Consider the following 18,834-nt stretch of genomic DNA (forward strand, 5'->3'; position numbering starts at 1 on the left):
AATCAAAATAGCAAGCTGGACAGAAAAATAGCAAACAAGAGAAAAACAAGCAGGAACTTAGCTTCTGCTGGGAAGACAGGTCACAAGAACGATCCAGGAGCGAACTAGACCAATACTTGAACATTGACAGGTGGCATGGAGCAATGATCTAAGTGGAGTTAAATAGAGCAGCCAGCTAATGAATTAACCTCGTCACCTGTGGAAGGAAACTCAGAAGCCGCAGCCCCACTCACAACCACCAGAGGAAGCCCATGGACAGAACCAGCCGAAGTACCATTCATGACCACAGGAGGGAGCTTGACAACAGAATTCACAACAGTACCCCCCCTTGAGGAGGGGTCACCGAACCCTCACCAGAGCCCCCAGGCCGACCAGGATGAGCCAAATGAAAGGCACGAACCAGATCGGCAGCATGAACATCAGAGGCAAAGACCCAGGAATTATCTTCCTGACCATAACCCTTCCACTTGACCAGGTACTGGAGTTTCCGTCTCGAAATACGAGAATCCAAAGTCTTCTCCACCACATACTCCAACTCCCCCTCAACCAACACCGGGGCAGGAGGATCAACGGATGGAACCACAGGCGCCACGTATCTCCGCAACAACGACCTATGGAATACATTATGGATGGCAAAAGAAGCTGGAAGGGTCAAACGAAATGATACAGGATTGAGAACCTCAGAAATCTTATACGGACCAATGAAACGAGGCTTAAACTTAGGAGAGGAAACCTTCATAGGAACATAACGAGACGACAACCAAACCAAATCCCCAACACGAAGTCGGGGATCCACACAGCGCCGGCGGTTAGTGAAACGTTGAGCCTTCTCCTGGGACAATGTCAAATTGTCCACCATATGAGTCCAAATCTGCTGCAACCTATCCACCACAGTATCTACACCAGGACAGTCCGAAGACTCAACCTGCCCTGAAGAGAAACGAGGATGGAAACCAGAATTGCAGAAAAACGGCGAAACCAAAGTAGCCGAGCTGGCCCGATTATTAAGGGCGAACTCAGCCAAAGACAAAAAGGACACCCAATCATCCTGATCAGCAGAAACAAAGCATCTCAGATATGTTTCCAAAGTCTGATTAGTTCGTTCGGTTTGGCCATTTGTCTGAGGATGGAAGGCCGAGGAAAAAGACAAATCAATGCCCATCCTAGCACAAAAGGCTCGCCAAAACCTCGAAACAAACTGGGAACCTTTGTCCGAAACGATGTTCTCCAGAATGCCATGTAAACGAACCACATGCTGGAAAAACAATGGCACCAAATCAGAGGAGGAAGGCAATTTAGACAAGGGTACCAAACGGACCATCTTAGAGAAGCGATCACAAACCACCCAAATGACCGACATCTTTTGAGAGACAGGGAGATCCGAAATAAAATCCATAGAAATATGCGTCCAGGGCCTCTTCGGGACCGGCAAGGGCAAAAGCAACCCACTGGCACGAGAACAGCAGGCCTTAGCCCGAGCACAAGTCCCACAGGACTGCACAAAAGAACGCACATCCTGTGACAAAGACGGCCACCAAAAGGATCTAGCCACCAAATCTCTGGTACCAAAGATTCCAGGATGACCAGCCAACACCGAACAATGAACCTCAGAGATAACTCTACTAGTCCATTTATCAGGGACAAACAGTTTCTCCGCTGGGCAACGGTCAGGTCTATCAGCCTGAAATTTTTGCAGCACCCGCCGCAAATCAGGGGAGATGGCAGACAAAATTACCCCCTCTCTGAGAATACCCGCCGGCTCAGGAACACCCGGAGAGTCGGGCACAAAACTCCTTGACAGGGCATCATCCTTCACATTCTTAGAGCCCGGAAGGTACAAAACCACAAAATCAAAACGGGAGAAAAATAGCGACCAACGAGCCTGTCTAGGATTCAACCGTTTGGAAGACTCGAGATAAGTCAAATTCTTGTGATCCGTCAAGACCACCACGCGATGCTTGGCTCCTTCAAGCCAATGATGCCACTCCTCGAATGCCCACTTCATGGCCAACAACTCTCGATTGCCAACATCATAATTGCGCTCAGCAGGCGAAAACTTTCTAGAAAAGAAGGCACATGGTTTCATCACCGAGCCATCAGAACTTCTTTGCGACAAAACAGCCCCTGCTCCAATCTCAGAAGCATCAACCTCAACCTGAAACGGGAGCGAAACATCTGGCTGGCACAACACAGGGGCAGAAGAAAAACGACGCTTCAACTCCTGAAAAGCTTCCACAGCCGCAGAAGACCAATTGACCACATCAGCACCCTTCTTGGTCAAATCAGTCAACGGTTTAGCAACACTAGAAAAATTACTGATGAAGCGACGATAAAAATTAGCAAAGCCCAGGAACTTTTGCAGACTCTTCACAGATGTCGGCTGAGTCCAATCATAAATGGCCTGGACTTTAACAGGGTCCATCTCGATAGTAGAAGGGAAAAAAATGAAACCCAAAAATGAAACCTTCTGAACTCCAAAGAGACACTTTGACCCCTTCACAAACAAAGAATTTGCACGAAGGACCTGGAACACCATTCTGACCTGCTTCACGTGAGACTCCCAATCATCCGAGAAGATCAAAATATCATCCAAATATACAATCAGGAATTTATCCAGGTACTCTCGGAAGATGTCATGCATAAAGGACTGAAATACTGATGGAGCATTGGAAAGCCCGAATGGCATAACCAGGTACTCAAAATGGCCCTCGGGCGTATTAAATGCTGTTTTCCATTTATCGCCCTGTTTAATACGCACAAGATTATACGCACCACGAAGATCTATCTTGGTGAACCAACTAGCCCCCTTAATCCGAGCAAATAAATCAGACAGCAGCGGCAAAGGGTACTGAAATTTGACTTTGATCTTATTAAGAAGGCAGTAATCAATACAAGGTCTCAAAGAACCATCCTTCTTAGCCACAAAAAAGAACCCTGCTCCCAATGGTGACGACGACGGGCGAATATGACCCTTCTCCAAGGATTCCTTTATATAACTCCGCATAGCGGCGTGTTCTGGCACAGATAAATTGAACAGTCGGCCCTTAGGGAACTTACTACCAGGAATCAAATTAATAGCACAATCGCAATCCCTATGAGGAGGTAGGGCACTGGATTTGGGCTCATCAAATACATCCCGGTAATCCGACAAAAACTCCGGGACTTCAGAAGGGGTGAATGACAAAATAGACAAAAATGGAACATCACCATGTACCCCCTGACAACCCCAGCTGGACACAGACATAGATTTCCAATCCAATACTGGATTATGGACCTGTAGCCATGGCAACCCCAAAACGACCACATCATGCAGATTATGCAACACCAAAAAGCGAATATCCTCCTGATGTGCAGGAGCCATGCACATGGTCAATTGGGTCCAGTACTGAGGCTTTTTCTTGGCCAAAGGCGTAGCATCAATTCCTCTCAATGGAATAGGATACTGCAAGGGCTCCAAGAAAAAACCACAGCGCCTAGCAAACTCCAAGTCCATCAAATTCAGGGCAGCGCCTGAATCCACAAATGCCATAACAGAATAGGATGAGAAAGAGCAAATCAGAGTAACGGACAAAAGAAATTTCGACTGTACCGTACCAATGGTGGCAGACCTAGCGAAACGCTTAGTGCGCTTAGGACAATCGGAGATAGCATGAGTGGAATCACCACAGTAAAAACACAGCCCATTCCGACATCTGTGTTCTTGCTGTTCAGCTCTGGTCAAAGTCCTATCACATTGCATAGGCTCAGGTCTATGCTCAGATAATACTGCCAAATGGTGCACAGCTTTACGCTCACGCAAGCGTCGATCGATCTGAATGGCCAAAGACATAGACTCATTCAGACCAGCAGGCATGGGAAATCCCACCATGACATCCTTAAAGGGACACTGTCGCCTGAATTTGGAGGGAACAATCTTCAGCCATGGAGGCGGGGTTTTGGGGTGTTTGATTCACCCTTTCCTTACCCGCTGGCTGCATGCTGGCTGCAATATTGGATTGAAGTTCATTCTCTGTCCTCCATAGTACACGCCTGCGCAAGGCAATATTGCAGCCAGCATGCAGCCAGCGGGTAAGGAAAGGGTGAATCAAACACCCCAAAACCCCGCCTCCATGGCTGAAGATTGTTCCCTCCAAATTCAGGTGACAGTGTCCCTTTAAGGGCTTCAGAGAGACCCTTTCTGAAAATTGCTGCCAGGGCACATTCATTCCACTGAGTGAGCACAGACCACTTCCTAAACTTCTGACAATATATCTCTACCTCATCCTGACCCTGACACAGAGCCAGCAAGATTTTCTCTGCCTGATCCACTGAATTTGGTTCATCATAAAGCAATCCAAGCGCCAGAAAAAACGCATCAACATCACGCAATGCCGGATATCCTGGCGCAAGGGAAAATGCCCAGTCTTGAGGGTCGCCACGTAACAAAGAAATAATGATTTTCACTTGTTGAACAGGGTCACCTGAGGAGCGAAGTTTCAAAGCAAGAAACAATTTACAATTATTTTTGAAATTCAGAAACTTAGATCTATCCCCAAAAAACAAATCAGGAATTGGAATCCTAGGCTCTGACATCGGATTCTGAACCACAAAATCTTGAATGTTTTGTACCCTTGCAGTGAGATTATCCATACAAGAGGACAGACCTTGAATGTCCATATCTACACCTGTATCCTGAACCACCCAGAGGTAAAGGGGAAAAGAGAGACAAAACACACTGCAAAGAAAAAAAATGGTCTCAGAACTTCTTTTATCCCTCTATTGAGATGCATTAATACTTTGGGCCACCTGTACTGTTATGACCTGGTGGTTAGGACAATAATGGACCTGGTGGTTAAGAGCACACGGAATGACCTGATAGTTACTAATAATACAGGACAAGCTCTGGGACGTTGGAACTCTGCTGACCGCAATCCCTAATCCTATCACACAAACTAGAAATAGCCGTGGATTGCTCCTAACGCTCCCTATGCAACTCGTCACAGCCTAAGGAACTAGCTAGCCCTAAAGATAGAAAAATAAAGCCTACCTTGCCTCAGAGAAATTCCCCAAAGGAAAAGGCAGCCCCTCACATATAATGACTGTGAGTAAAGATGAAAATTACAAACACAGAGATGAAATAGATTTAGCAAAGTGAGGCCCGACTTACTGAACAGACAGAGGATAGGAAAGGTAACTTTGCGGTCAGCACAAAAACTACAAAAAGACCACGCAGAGGGCGCAAAAGACCCTCCGCACCGACTCACGGTGTGGAGGCGCTCCCTCTGCGTCCCAGAGCTTCCAGCAAGCAAGACAAAAATCAAAATAGCAAGCTGGACAGAAAAATAGCAAACAAGAGAAAAACAAGCAGGAACTTAGCTTCTGCTGGGAAGACAGGTCACAAGAACGATCCAGGAGCGAACTAGACCAATACTGGAACATTGACAGGTGGCATGGAGCAATGATCTAAGTGGAGTTAAATAGAGCAGCCAGCTAACGAATTAACCTTGTCACCTGTGGAAGGAAACTCAGAAGCCGCAGCCCCACTCACAACCACCAGAGGAAGCCCATGGACAGAACCAGCCGAAGTACCATTCATGACCACAGGAGGGAGCTTGACAACAGAATTCACAACACTAATCTGCCTTAAGTGTACAGATCAGGGATCTTAATCTGTTATGAAGAGTGGTTTTACCCTAACTGGTGTCTGTCTTCTCTTTCTGCGCTCCTTGAGACCGGCTATTCTGTTCCTGTTGCAAGTCTTTCTCCCCCACTATGGGGTATCCGGCTAGAGCTGGGGGGACCTGCGCACTTATTTCCTCCTCATTGGGATGGTCGCTAGTGCTCCTTCTACAAACCGCCATTTGTTGTTCTAGATGAAGAGTAAAAAATACTTTTTCATAAAAAAATTATATATATATATATATATATATATATATACACTTTCCCATTTAAAGATTTTTCTGTATTTTCATGACTATGAAAATTATACATTCACACTGAAGGCATCAAAACTATGAATTAACACATGTGGAATTATATAATTAACAATAAAGTGTGAAACAACTGAAAATATGTTTTATATTCTAGGTTCTTCAAAGTAGCCACCTTTTGCTTTGATGACTGCTTTGCACACTCTTGGTATTCTCTTGATGAGCTTCAAGAGGTAGTCATCGGGAATAGTCTTCCAACAATCGTGAAGGTGTTCCCAGAGATGCTTAGCACTTGTTGGCTCTTTTGCCTTCACTCTGCGGTCCAGTTCAGCCCAAACCATCTCGATTGGGTTCAGGTCTGGTGACTGTGGTGGCCAGGTCATCTGGTGTAGCACCCCATCACTCTCCTTCTTGGTCAAATAGCCCTTACACAGCCTGGAGGTGTGGGGGTCATTGTCCTGTTGAAAAATAAATGATGGTCCAACTAAACGCAAACAGGATGGAATAGCATGCCGCTGCAAGATGCTGTGATAGAAATGCTGGTTCAGTATACCTTAAGTTTTGAAAAAAATCCCCAACAGTGTCACCAGCAAAGCACCCCCACACCATTACACCTCCTCCTCCATGCTTCACGGTTGGTCCCAGGCATGTAGAGTCCATCAGTTCACCTTTTCTGCGTTGCACAAAGACACGGTGGTTGGAACCAAAGATCTCAAATCTGCACTCATCAGACCAAAGCACAGATTTCCACTAGTCTAATGTCCATTCCTTGTGTTCTTTAGCCCAAACAAGTCTCTTCTGCTTGTTGCCTGTCCTTAGCAGTGGTTTCCTAGCAGCTATTTTACCATGAAGGCCTGCTGCACAAAGTATCCTCTTAACAGTTGTTGTAGAGATGTGTCTGCTGCTAGAACTCTGTGTGGCATTGACCTGGTCTCTAATGTGAGCTGCTGTTAACCTGCAATTTCTGAAGCTGGTGACTTGGATAAACATCCTCAGAAGCAGAGGTGACTCTTGGTCTTCCTTTCCTGGGGCAGTCCTCATGTGAGCCAGTTTCTTTGTAGCGCTTCATGGTTTTTGCCACTGCACTTGGGGACATTTTCAAAGTTTTCCCAATTTTTTGGACTGACTGACCTTCATTTCTTAAAGTAATGATAGCCACTCATTTTTCTTTACTTAGCTGCTTTTTTCTTGCCATAATACAAATTCTAACAGTCTATTCAGTGGGACTCTCAGCTGTGTATCCACCAGACTTCTGCACAACACAATTGATGGTCCCAACCCCATTTATAAGGCAAGAAATCCCACTTATTAAACCTGACAGGACACACCTGTGAAGTGAAAACCATTCCCGGTGACTACCTCTTGAAGCTCATCAAGAGAATGCCAAGAGTGTGCAAAGCATTCATCAAAGCAAAAGGTGGCTACTTTGAAGAACCTAGAATATAAGACATAATTTCAGTTGTTTCACACTTTTTTGTTAAGTATATAATTCCACATGTGTTAATTCATAGTTTTGATGCCTTCAGTGTGAATGTACAATTTTCATAGTCATGAAAATACAGAAAAATCTTTAAATGAGAAGGTGTGTCCAAACTTTCGGTCTGTACTGTATGTATGTATTATGTTGTATGTATGTATGGATGTAGTACGTATGAATGTATTGTATGTAGTATGTATGTAGTATGTTGTATGTATGTAGTATGTGTGTAGTATGTAGTATGTATGTAGTATGTTGTATGTAGTATATATGTAGTATGTATGTAGTACATTGTATGTATGTAGTATGTATGTACAGTATGTATGTAGTATGTAGTTTTTTATTGTGTTTTTTTTTTACATTCAACACATTAGCCGGATGATGGGACTACTACTGTCCCATCACTGGCTCATGTGTCAATCACTGCCATTGTAGCAGGCATAGCCCGATGGGACTTGTAGTCCCATCGGACGATGCCTGCACACAAAGACCCCCGGCAGGCCGCACTGACCCTCGAGAGGCCCGTACAGACCCCCGGCAGGCCGCACAGACCCCCAGCAGACTGCACAGACCCCCGAGAGGCCCGTACAGACCCCCGGCAGGCCGCACAGACCCCTGTCAGGCCGCACAGACCCTTTGCAGGCTTGTACAGACCCCCGGCAGGCCACACAGACCCCCGGCAGGCCCGTACAGACCCCCGGCAGGCCCCCACAGACCCCCAGCAGGCCCATACAGACCCCCGGCAGGCCCACACAGACCCCGCCCACACACACAGACATGCAGTCTCCGCCCACACACCACCCACACTCCATTATAGAGCATCATTGCACTATGGGAACTTCCGATTCCGGTATCCGATATCTTAAAAGTATCGGAAATCCAAATACAGTGAATATCGGTGGATACCCGATATTTGCAGTATCGGAATGCTCAACACTAATTACTAATGTTTCCAAGGGTGGAGGAAAGCAAGATTTACTACAAGACCAATATTGCTAATAATGCCACTGTATAAGATTAAATAATTATAATATCAAATAACTACAATAGTTGCGAGAGTTGCAGTCACACCCGGGTCCTGGAGCCTAGGGTGCCCCAAAAGTCCCATTGACCTTTATGAAAAGACCAATGGTAGTAAAGATTTCAATAATTGGTGGTCCCATTAGAGCTTTTGCTTTGGAGCCCATTCTGTTCAAGTTAGGCCACTTCACATAATCACCAACTCTCAGTGTCAGCATCGGAGAATTCTTACAGCGCTCAAGCTCTGTGAGGATTCAGAAGTCCATAGTCACATACAGTCACCGCACACTTAAACTTCAAGCTTGGACAACCACTTTAACAGAAACTCCTGTACTAAGCCTGATATTACCTCCATACAGTGACCATTTACTGTATTTTTGGACCATAAGACGCACTTTTTTCCCCCAAATTTGGGAGGAAAGTGTGGGGTGCATCTTATAGTCCAAATGTAACATGTGGGGAGGGGGCAGCAGCAGAGTGGGACCGCACTGAGATTGCACTCACAGGAGGCAGGAAAATGTCCCCAATGCAGGAATCCGGCGCTGAGGAAACCACATGGTCCCGTTGCTTAAAGTGAAGGAATATTCATTAGCCGCTTCCCCACCCACCTGTCAGTGCCGAGCAGTGAGAGGGGAACAGCAAATGAATATTCCTTCACTTAAACAGTGGACACAAATAGTTTCCCCAGTGCCGGATTCCTGCAGCATCTGGGGAGGTCGTGTGTCCGATGGAGAAGGGGAAGGAGCAGGGTGCCACAGGAGGGAGGGATGCCGCATGCCTGACAGCACAGCCCTTGCTCTTGCTGTTGCTGACTGAGTGATCCACCATAGGACCTATGTGAGGTCATGAAGACGACAGGCTGGAGCATCACATGACAGCACAGAGCCTCCCTCTTCACTATGTAATCAGGTCCTACAGACACTTTAATGAAAACAATCCAGCTTCCTCGGTTTTGATGCTCCAACCCTTCATTACCTGTCACCACAGCATGGCTGGCTGGCTGCAGGACCTGCACAGCCTATACAAGTTAGCATTAATTAAAAGTTTATTAATTGCAACACATAAAAATGCACTCTGCCACTCCTGTGGTGAACTATAACTCCCAGCATGTCATAGGATCTGCAGGATATGTTGGGAGTTAGGCCGGCGTCACACTGAGCGTATGAAAATACGGTCCGTTATTTACGGCCGTAATATGCAGAAAAGTCCCCAAAATAGTGATCCGTATGTCATCCGTAGGCAGGGTGTGTCAGCGTATTTTGTGCGTGGCATCCTCCGTATGTAATCCGTACTGCGAGATTTTCTCGCAGGCTTGCAATATGGACATACAATGGATCCATGGGCTCAAATAATCGTAAAAACATATATACTGTCTATATAGATATATATATATGTCAGTGAGACACATATATATATATATATGCCACGCCGTTCAGGCATTAAAGTCCACTTTTTTTCAATTATTTTGTGCTGCTTTTCCTTTTTTTGAGTTTATTACTTTTTGACCATTGGATTGCTGGTCGGGAGAGCTCTGCATGCCTTGTAAGGTAGTAATTTGATGCTGTTCCAATTTTTTCACTATATATATATATATATATATATATATATATATATATATCATACAGCGCTAGATAGCTTTAAAGCCGGTAATTCAATTGCCGGCGTTTTCTATCTCCTTCTCAAACCCGACATGATATGAGACATGGTTTACATACAGCAAACCATCTCATATCCCTTTTTTTTTGCATATTCCACACTACTAATGTTAGTAGTGTGTATGTGCAAAATTTGGGCGCTCTAGCTATTATATTTAAGGGTTAAATCACGGAAAAAATTGGCGTGGGCACCCGCGCAATTTTCTCCGCCAGAGTGGTAAAGCCAGTGACTGAGGGCAGATATTAATCTGGAGAGGGTCCATGGTTATGGCCCCCCTGGCTAAAAACATCTGCTCCCAGCCACCCCAGAAAAGGCACATCTGGAAGATGCGCCTATTCTGGCACTTGGCCACTCTCTTCCCATTCCTGTGTAGCGGTGGGATATGGGGTAATGAAGGGTTAATGTCACCTTGCTATTGTAAGGTGACATTAAGCCAGATTAATAATGGAGAGGCGTCAATTATGACACCTATTCATTATTAATCCAATGAGTATTTTAATGAAATAAATACACAGGTTGTTGTAATATTTTATTATACTGGTAATCCACCTGAAGACCCTTGTCACCTGAAACAAATGTAATGGATGTCCTCATATGAACTCGAGCCTGGGAAAATATTCTGAAAAGTTCCCAGGCTCAAGTTCATATGAGGTCATCCAGCAGAGGGCGCATCACCGCAACTCGAGGTAACTACAGGTCATTCACCTACATTCCATTCATTCGCCGAGTTTTTACAGGGTGGCGGCTGCATTAGCAGGCTTCTGATTGTAAAATTAGTTAACCCTTTCAGATGGATTTACAGCGTGGGACGAGACTGATCGTCGGAAGGTATGGAATATTGTTGTTTGTTTTTTTTTACATTTGTTTCAGGTGACAATGGTCTTCAGGTGGATTACCAGTATAATAAAATATTACAACAACCTATGTATTTATTTCATTAAAATACCTTGTAATAATGTGTGTGTGTTTTTTTAACCATTTCATACTATTGGATTAATAATGGATAGGTGTCATAATTGACGCCTCTCCATTATTAATCTGGCATAATGTCACCTTACAATAGCAAGGTGACATTAACCCATCATTACCCCATATCCCACCGCAACACGGGAGTGGGAAGAGAGTGGCCAAGTTCCAGAATAGGCGCATCTTCCAGATGTGCCTTTTCTGGGGTGGCTGGGGGCAGATGTTTTTAGCCGGGGGGGGGGGGGGGACAATAACCATGGACCCTCTCCAGGCTATTAATATCTGCCCTCAGTCACTGGCTTTACCACTCTGGTGGAGAAAATTGGGCGGAAGCCCACGCCAATTTTTTCCGCAATTAAACCCTTTAATTTAAAACCTAGAGCGCCCAAATTTTGCACATACACACTACTAACATTAGTAGTGTGGAATATGCCAAAAAAAGGGGATATGAGATGGTTTACTGTATGTAAACCATGTCTCATATCATGTCGGGTTTGTGAAGGAGATAGGAAAAGCCGGCAATTGAATTACCGGCTTTTAAGCTATCTAGCGCTGTATGAAATATTAATATATATATACATATATGTGTCTCACTGATATATATATATATATATATATATATATATATATATATATATATATATGTATATATATACATATATATATATATATATACCCCTATACTATGTGTAGACATTTATCTTAGCTATTCTATTCTAACCTGTCAGTGTGATTTTACTGGACACCGCACTGAATTGCTGGCTTTTCTATACAACACCGCTGCGTATTTCTCGCAAGTCACACTGCTGGTCCGTGTGTAATCTGTAATTTTCTCGCCCCCATAGACTTTCATTGGTGATTTTTTTTGCGCAATACGGTGACAAACGCAGCATGCTGCGATTTTCTACGGCCGTAGAGGACCGTATAATACGGATCAGTAAAATACGGCAGATAGGAGCTGGGCCATAGAGAATCATTGTACTGTATGAAATCCGTATTTTCTGCACCTCTCATACGTCCGCAAAACTTGCTAGTGTGACGCCGGCCTAATAGGTCTTCCATGGGATCTTAAAGCAGCACTCCAGCATTATTTTTCAGTGCTGGAGTGGTGCTTTAAATATGAGCCCTGTGCCCCCATTCTTATACTTACCCTCCAGCGTCTTCATATAGTACTTTACAGACACAATACTGGTTCCATAGCACCATCTTCTACCCATAGCTTCCAACATAATAGCATACTATTATATACAATAACACCACATGTAATAGTATGCTATTTGTTATTAAATATTTTACCACATTTTTGCTTCAAATATTTTTTCCCTATTTTCCACCTCTAAAACCTGGGTGCATCTTATAGTCTGAAAAATGCGATAATGGTGATATCAGTTTTACCCCAGTGCTCTGGAGACTATACATGTGAATACTGTGCAAGTTCTGACCAGTGACATCTTACTGATTGTTGTCATTAATTTTCCCTTTTTCCTTGCATTCTGTCCAGACCACCATGACCTCTTATTCCATCTGTAACTCATCACTACAAAATGTAACACACAGCCATCTTCACTTTACTGATTTTCCAGGACCCTACTCACGTTCTACCACCTCTACACAAACCACAACTTGTGCTGCCTTATAATAATTCCCCTGTGCCTCTTTTAATAATGGTCCACATTGACCTCTTATAATAATGACCCTGTTCCTTCTTATAATAATAAAAATATCCCTCTACTTTCTTGTATTAATAATAATGACTCCTTGATTCCCCTAAAATTATAACAGTACCCCTATTTTTGCCTCCTTATAATAATGGCCCTCTTAGTACATAGTTATGTAGTTATAAAGGTTGAAAAAGAGACATAGGTCCATCGAGTCAACTTTTCTCCACCAATTGTACATTTGCCACTAATTTAACTATAACTCAGTGCCTCTTTATTGTAATAAGGCTCTAGGGCAGGGGCGTACATAGAAATTACAAGTCTCATAGAAAAAGTACTATCACGTCACAATCAAAGAAGAGCATATCTCCCAACTTTTTAAAAATGGAGAAGGAAATGTATTACAGCACTTAGATAGTTATTTTGCCCCTACTGAAGCCTCTAAGTGGTCTCACTCACTGATACCCCTTTCATGACTCCCATAGAGTATTATGAACCCACAAATTAGGATGTCCCCACACAGTATAATTGCCCCACAAAATCTTAAACAAATGATGATGCCCCACAGCACCCCACACAGTTCGATTGTCAACACAGCCTCCCATACAGTATGGTATCCACCACAGCCCCCAATATACAGTATGAGAGGAACCACAGACCCCCACACAGTGTGATGTCCAGCACAGGCCCCGATTTAAAGTGTGATATCTACCAAAACCCCACGTGAAGTATGATGAGCCCACATCCCCCATACAGTATGATGTCCCCATAACCATCCCATACAGAATGATGATCACCACAACCCCCAACATGGTATAATGTACCCCATAGACCTCCACAAAGTATAATGTTCACCACAACCACGCCACACAGTATGATGTTCACCACAACCACACTACCCAGTAAGATAGTCCCCACATAGCATGATAGATCCCCCATATACTATGAAGATCCCTCATAGCCCCAATACTGTATGACGGTCCCCTCAAAGCCCATATATAGTATGATGGGCCACCTCACAGTCCCCCATATAGCATGATAGTCCCCCCAACACTCTCATATAGTATGATGGTTCACCCCACAGCTCCTCATATATTATGATGGTACACCTCACAGCCCCTATATAGTATGATGGTACCCCCTAAGAGTACCCCATTTAGTATGATAGTTCACCTCCTAGCCCCCTATATAGTATGACTGTCCACATCACAGTCCACCATATAGTATGATGGTCCCTCCAACAAAAAATTGGGGAAAAAATGAAAGAAACCAAAACGAGGAAAAAATAAATGAATGAAAAAATAGGGAGAAAGAAAAGGAAACATAATATAATAAGTTTCACTGTCATTTTCAATCACAAATTCAAAAGGGGAAATGCAAAAACCTGGAACTTTAGTAAAGCTGATTTCAGCAAATTAAGGGAAGTATTTAAGCGTGCAGATTAGGACCATGTCATGGTAACTGGTGATACTGAACATAAATAGGCCATGATTAAGGACATGCTACTAAAATGCTGTATAAAACTTGTACCCTCTGGTAATAAAATGTCCAGGAATAAAAGAAACCATTATGAATAAATAAGACAATTCAAATTTGAATAAGATAAAAACAAAAGGGCATTCAAAATCAGGAAGGCCAAGAATACCGAAATAATGTTTCAGGAGTATGAAGATCTGAATAAGAAATAATCACCAGCGACATTAACCCCTTTCCGACATTGGGCGTAATAATACGCCCAACATCGGAATCCCTCCCTTTGATGTGGGCTCACCTGTGTGTGGCAGAAGTGATCAGACAACTGCAGCTTCTAGTCTCCCATGAAGTCTATTGAAGCATGCAAAAAGTAAAAAAAAAAAGTTTTTAAAAATATTTAAAAAAATATAAAAGTTCAAATCACCTCCCTTTCGCCCCATTTAAAATAAAACAATAAAAAAAACACATATTTGGTATTGCATTGTTCAGAATCGCCCGATCTTTCAATATAAAAAAAGAATTAACCCAATCAGTAAATGGCATAACAAGAAAAAAATTCTAAACGCCAGAATTACATATTTTTGGCAGCCGCTACATTGCAAGAAAATGCAATGACGGGCTATCAAAAGATTGTACTCGTATGTACTCCATCATGATATCAATAAAAATGTCAGCTTGGCGCGCAAAAAATAAGCCCTCTCCCAACCCCAGATCATGAAAAATGGACACGCTACAGGTCTTGGAAGATGGCACCATTTCTTTTTTTACCAAAGTTTGGATTTTCTTTCACCACTTAAGTAAAAAATAACCTACAGATTTTTGGTGTCTATGAACTCATAATGACTTGGAGAATCATAGTGGCAGGTCAGTTTTATCATTTACTGAACATGGTAAAAAAAAACTGTGGAATTGCAGTTTTTTTGCAAGTTCACCGCACTTGGAATTTTTTTCCCATTTTCCAGGACACGCAGGGCCGTATTTGCCACTAGGCACTTGAGGGCACGTGCCTAGGGCGGCGGGATGCGGGGGGGCGCCCTTGAGCTAGGTTTTTTCCTTTTTTTTTTTTTTTTTATTTTATAAAACTCCGGGGTCAAGTTTCCGCCCCCCCCTCCTCCCTCCCCCCTTCCCGCCCCCCCCCTCCTCCCTCCTTCCCGCCCCCTTCCCTCCCTCCCTGAAGACGTAATACTCACCTTCCTCCAGCGGTGGCTGCAACTGCGTCTCAGCGCCGTCCTGTCTTCAGCGGTCACATGGTACCGATCATTAAGGGTGATGAATATGCGCATATTCATCACCCTTAATTAGCGCTACCATGTGACCGCTGAAGACAGGAAGGAAGACGCTGAGATGCCAGGAAGTTCTGTGCTGCGCGCCGGTGAGAGGTAAGTATGACAGGGAAAAAAGTGGGGTGCCGTGCACACAGGGGAGGAGGATGGGGAGCCATGCATACAGGGGAGAAGGATGGGGAGCCGTGCATACAGGGGAGAAGGATGGGGAGTCGTGCATACAGGGGAGAAGGATGGGGAGCCGTGCACACAGGGGAGAAGGATGGGGAGCCGTGCATACAGGGGAGAAGGATGGGGAGCCGTGCATACAGGGGAGAAGGATGGGGAGTCGTGCATACAAGGGAGAAGGATGGGGAGCCGTGCACACAGGGGAGAAGGATGGGGAGCCATGTACACAGGGGAGAAGGATGGGGAGCCGTGCACACAGGGGAGAAGGATGGGGAGCCGTGCACACAGGGGAGAAGGATGGGGAGCCGTGCACACAGGGGAGAAGGATGGGGAGCCGTGCACACAGGGGAGAAGGATGGGGAGCCATGTACACAGGGGAGAAGGATGGGGAGCCGTGCATACAGGGGAGAAGGATGGGGAGCCGTGCACACAGGGGAGAAGGATGGGGAGCCGTGCACACAGGGGAGAAGGATGGGGAGCCATGTACACAGGGGAGAAGGATGGGGAGCCGTGCACACAGGGGAGAAGGATGGGGAGCCGTGCACACAGGGGAGAAGGATGGGGAGCCGTGCATACAGGGGAGAAGGATGGGGAGCCGTGCATACAGGGGAGAAGGATGGGGAGCCATGAACGCAGGGGAGAAGGATGGGGAGCCATGAACGCAGAGTGGGAGGATGGGGGAGCCATGAACGCAGAGTGGGAGGATGGGGGAGCCATGAACGCAGAGTGGGAGGATGGGGGAGCCATGAACGCAGGGGAGAAGGATGGGGGAGCCATGAACGCAGGGGAGAAGGATGGGGAGCCATGAACGCAGAGTGGGAGGATGGGGGAGCCATGCTTGCAGGGGAGAAGGATGGGGGAGCCATGAACGCAGGGTGGGAGGATGGGGGAGGCATGAACGCAGTGTGGGAGGATGGAGTATAAATATGGAGTATAAATACTGGGCCCTATAAGGGGGACACAGTGTGAGAGGACAGTGTGAAGAGGGGACTGGTATAGAAAGGAGAGGACAGTGTGAAGAGCATGTACCATAAGAGGGACAGTGTGGGGGTCATACTTTGTGCAGACAATATAGTGAGGGGCAATTTTTTATTTGGGAGCATTATAATGACACTTGTATCTTTAAGGGCGTCATGTGGAGACTTTCTGCAAAAGAGCGGCGAAGATGGAAGTCTGCAGAGACGGCTGTGGATGAGAAAACTCATCATGGGATCTGGACAAGATGAAGAAAAGGAGAACGGCTCCAGAGGCGACGTCATCTATCAGGTACCTGGATGTAAATGTTATTTGTGATGCTAACTCTCATGTTTTTATATATGTTAGGAGATTTAAAGGGACACTGTCACCTGAATTTGGAGGGAACAATTTTCAGCCATAGGGGTGGGGTTTTCGGGTGTTTGATTCACCCTTTCCATACCCGCTGGCTGCATGCTGACTGCAATATTGGATTGAAGCTCATTCTCTGTCCTCCGTAGTACATACTGTACCTGCACAATCTGCAATCTTGCCTTGCGCAGGCGTGTACTATGGAGGACAGAGAATGAGCTTCAATCCAATATTGCAGCCAGCATGCAGCCAGCGGGTAAGGAAAGGGTGAATCAAACACCCGAAAACCCCACCCCTATGGCTGAAAATTGTTCCCTCCAAATTCAGGTGACAGAGTCCCTTTTAAAGGGGATGTCCAGGCTTGTGATGAGTCTGCAGTCATTCTTTGTGACTGCAGACTTCTGAATTCTCACAGTGCACACTGCACGCTGTCAGGATTCTCTCATGCTGGGGATTTACATTAATGCGATCACGTGCTGACTAGACATGCGTGACCTCCGTCAATGAAAATGAACTGAGCGAGGCCGGGCACATCTAGTCAGAATGTGGTCAGAAGTCTACAAATCACATACTTGTGCTGACATGACCGTCCACCGGCAAGGGAGAATCCTAAAAGTGCAGTGCATGCGTTGTGAGAATTCAGAAGCTGCGATGTCAGGATTCAGCTCTGCAAGTTCCAGTAGTCGTCACATGGACACGTCACTCATATGCGATTTTTCAGACTTAGGGTGTGTGTCCACGTTCAGGATTGCATCAGGATTTGGTCAGTATTTTACATCAGTATTTGTAGCCAAAACCAGGAGTGGGTGATAAATACAGAAGTGGAGCATATGGTTCTATTATAGTTTTCCTCTAATTGTTCCACTCCTGGTTTTGGCTACAAATACTGATGAAAAATCATGACCAAATCCTGATGCAATCCTGAACGTGGACACATACTCTTATGGTCCTGCGACATCGAGCTTCTCTTCTGCTTCTCTTAGTTTTTCACTGAACATTGAGAGCATTAGGGAGAGGAGCTCGTGGGCACATGACTGAGTGTGCAAATCACATATGTCCTTGGCGGAGGGGGGGCACCAAAATGAATTCTTTCCCCGGGTGCCAGAAACCCTAGATACACCTCTGCTGGTATGCTACTGCGAGCGGTGATTACCGGGTGCGGTGGAGGGTGGTCTGTGCACAGGCAGTGAGGCAGGGACTGAGGGTGTGCACAGAGAGGATGGAGACCCGGAGACTGCCCGTCCCAGTCTACGCCGTAGCCTAGAGCCCTCATTATCATAGGAATATGGCAGTTAATAAATTGCTTTTCTGAAGCTTTATAGTGTAGTTTTAGGTCAGGGAGGGTTGGATAGGGATGAGCTAGCAAGGTGCAGGGACAGGTAATGATGGCTACTTGCGAACATGTGCGGCAATTGCGGTTTTGCACTTACGATGATACATAAAACACTGCTAGTAGTGTTTTTTCTCATTGCTGCAAGTACCGCATTTGCCGGATGGCGGCAAAACCGCAAGAGCCGCACATGTCTGTAAGTCCCATAGGGAATGAATGAGGCCGAACGCAGTGTTGCCCTAAGTGATCCATTACGCGGCAGATGCGGAAAAACTGTCGGATCTGCTGCAAAAGGCGACTTTCACATCAGCGATTTTTGCCAAAGTCACTGCCGATAGTGTCATACTCACCAAAGGGGGAGGCAGCACTAAAAGTGCCTAGGGCAGCAGAAACTCTAAATACGGCCCTGAGGACACGATATGTTAAAACCAATGGTGTCGTTCATAAGTGCAACTTGTCCCTCAAAAAAACCAAGCCCTCACATGGCCATTTTGACAGAAAAATAAAAAAAAATATGGCTCTCTGAAGGAGAGCAAAAAATGAAACAGCAAGAACTAAAATACCTCTG

This window comes from Ranitomeya imitator, chromosome 6, assembly GCF_032444005.1.
Source record: "Ranitomeya imitator isolate aRanImi1 chromosome 6, aRanImi1.pri, whole genome shotgun sequence".
Lineage (NCBI taxonomy): Eukaryota > Metazoa > Chordata > Amphibia > Anura > Dendrobatidae > Ranitomeya > Ranitomeya imitator.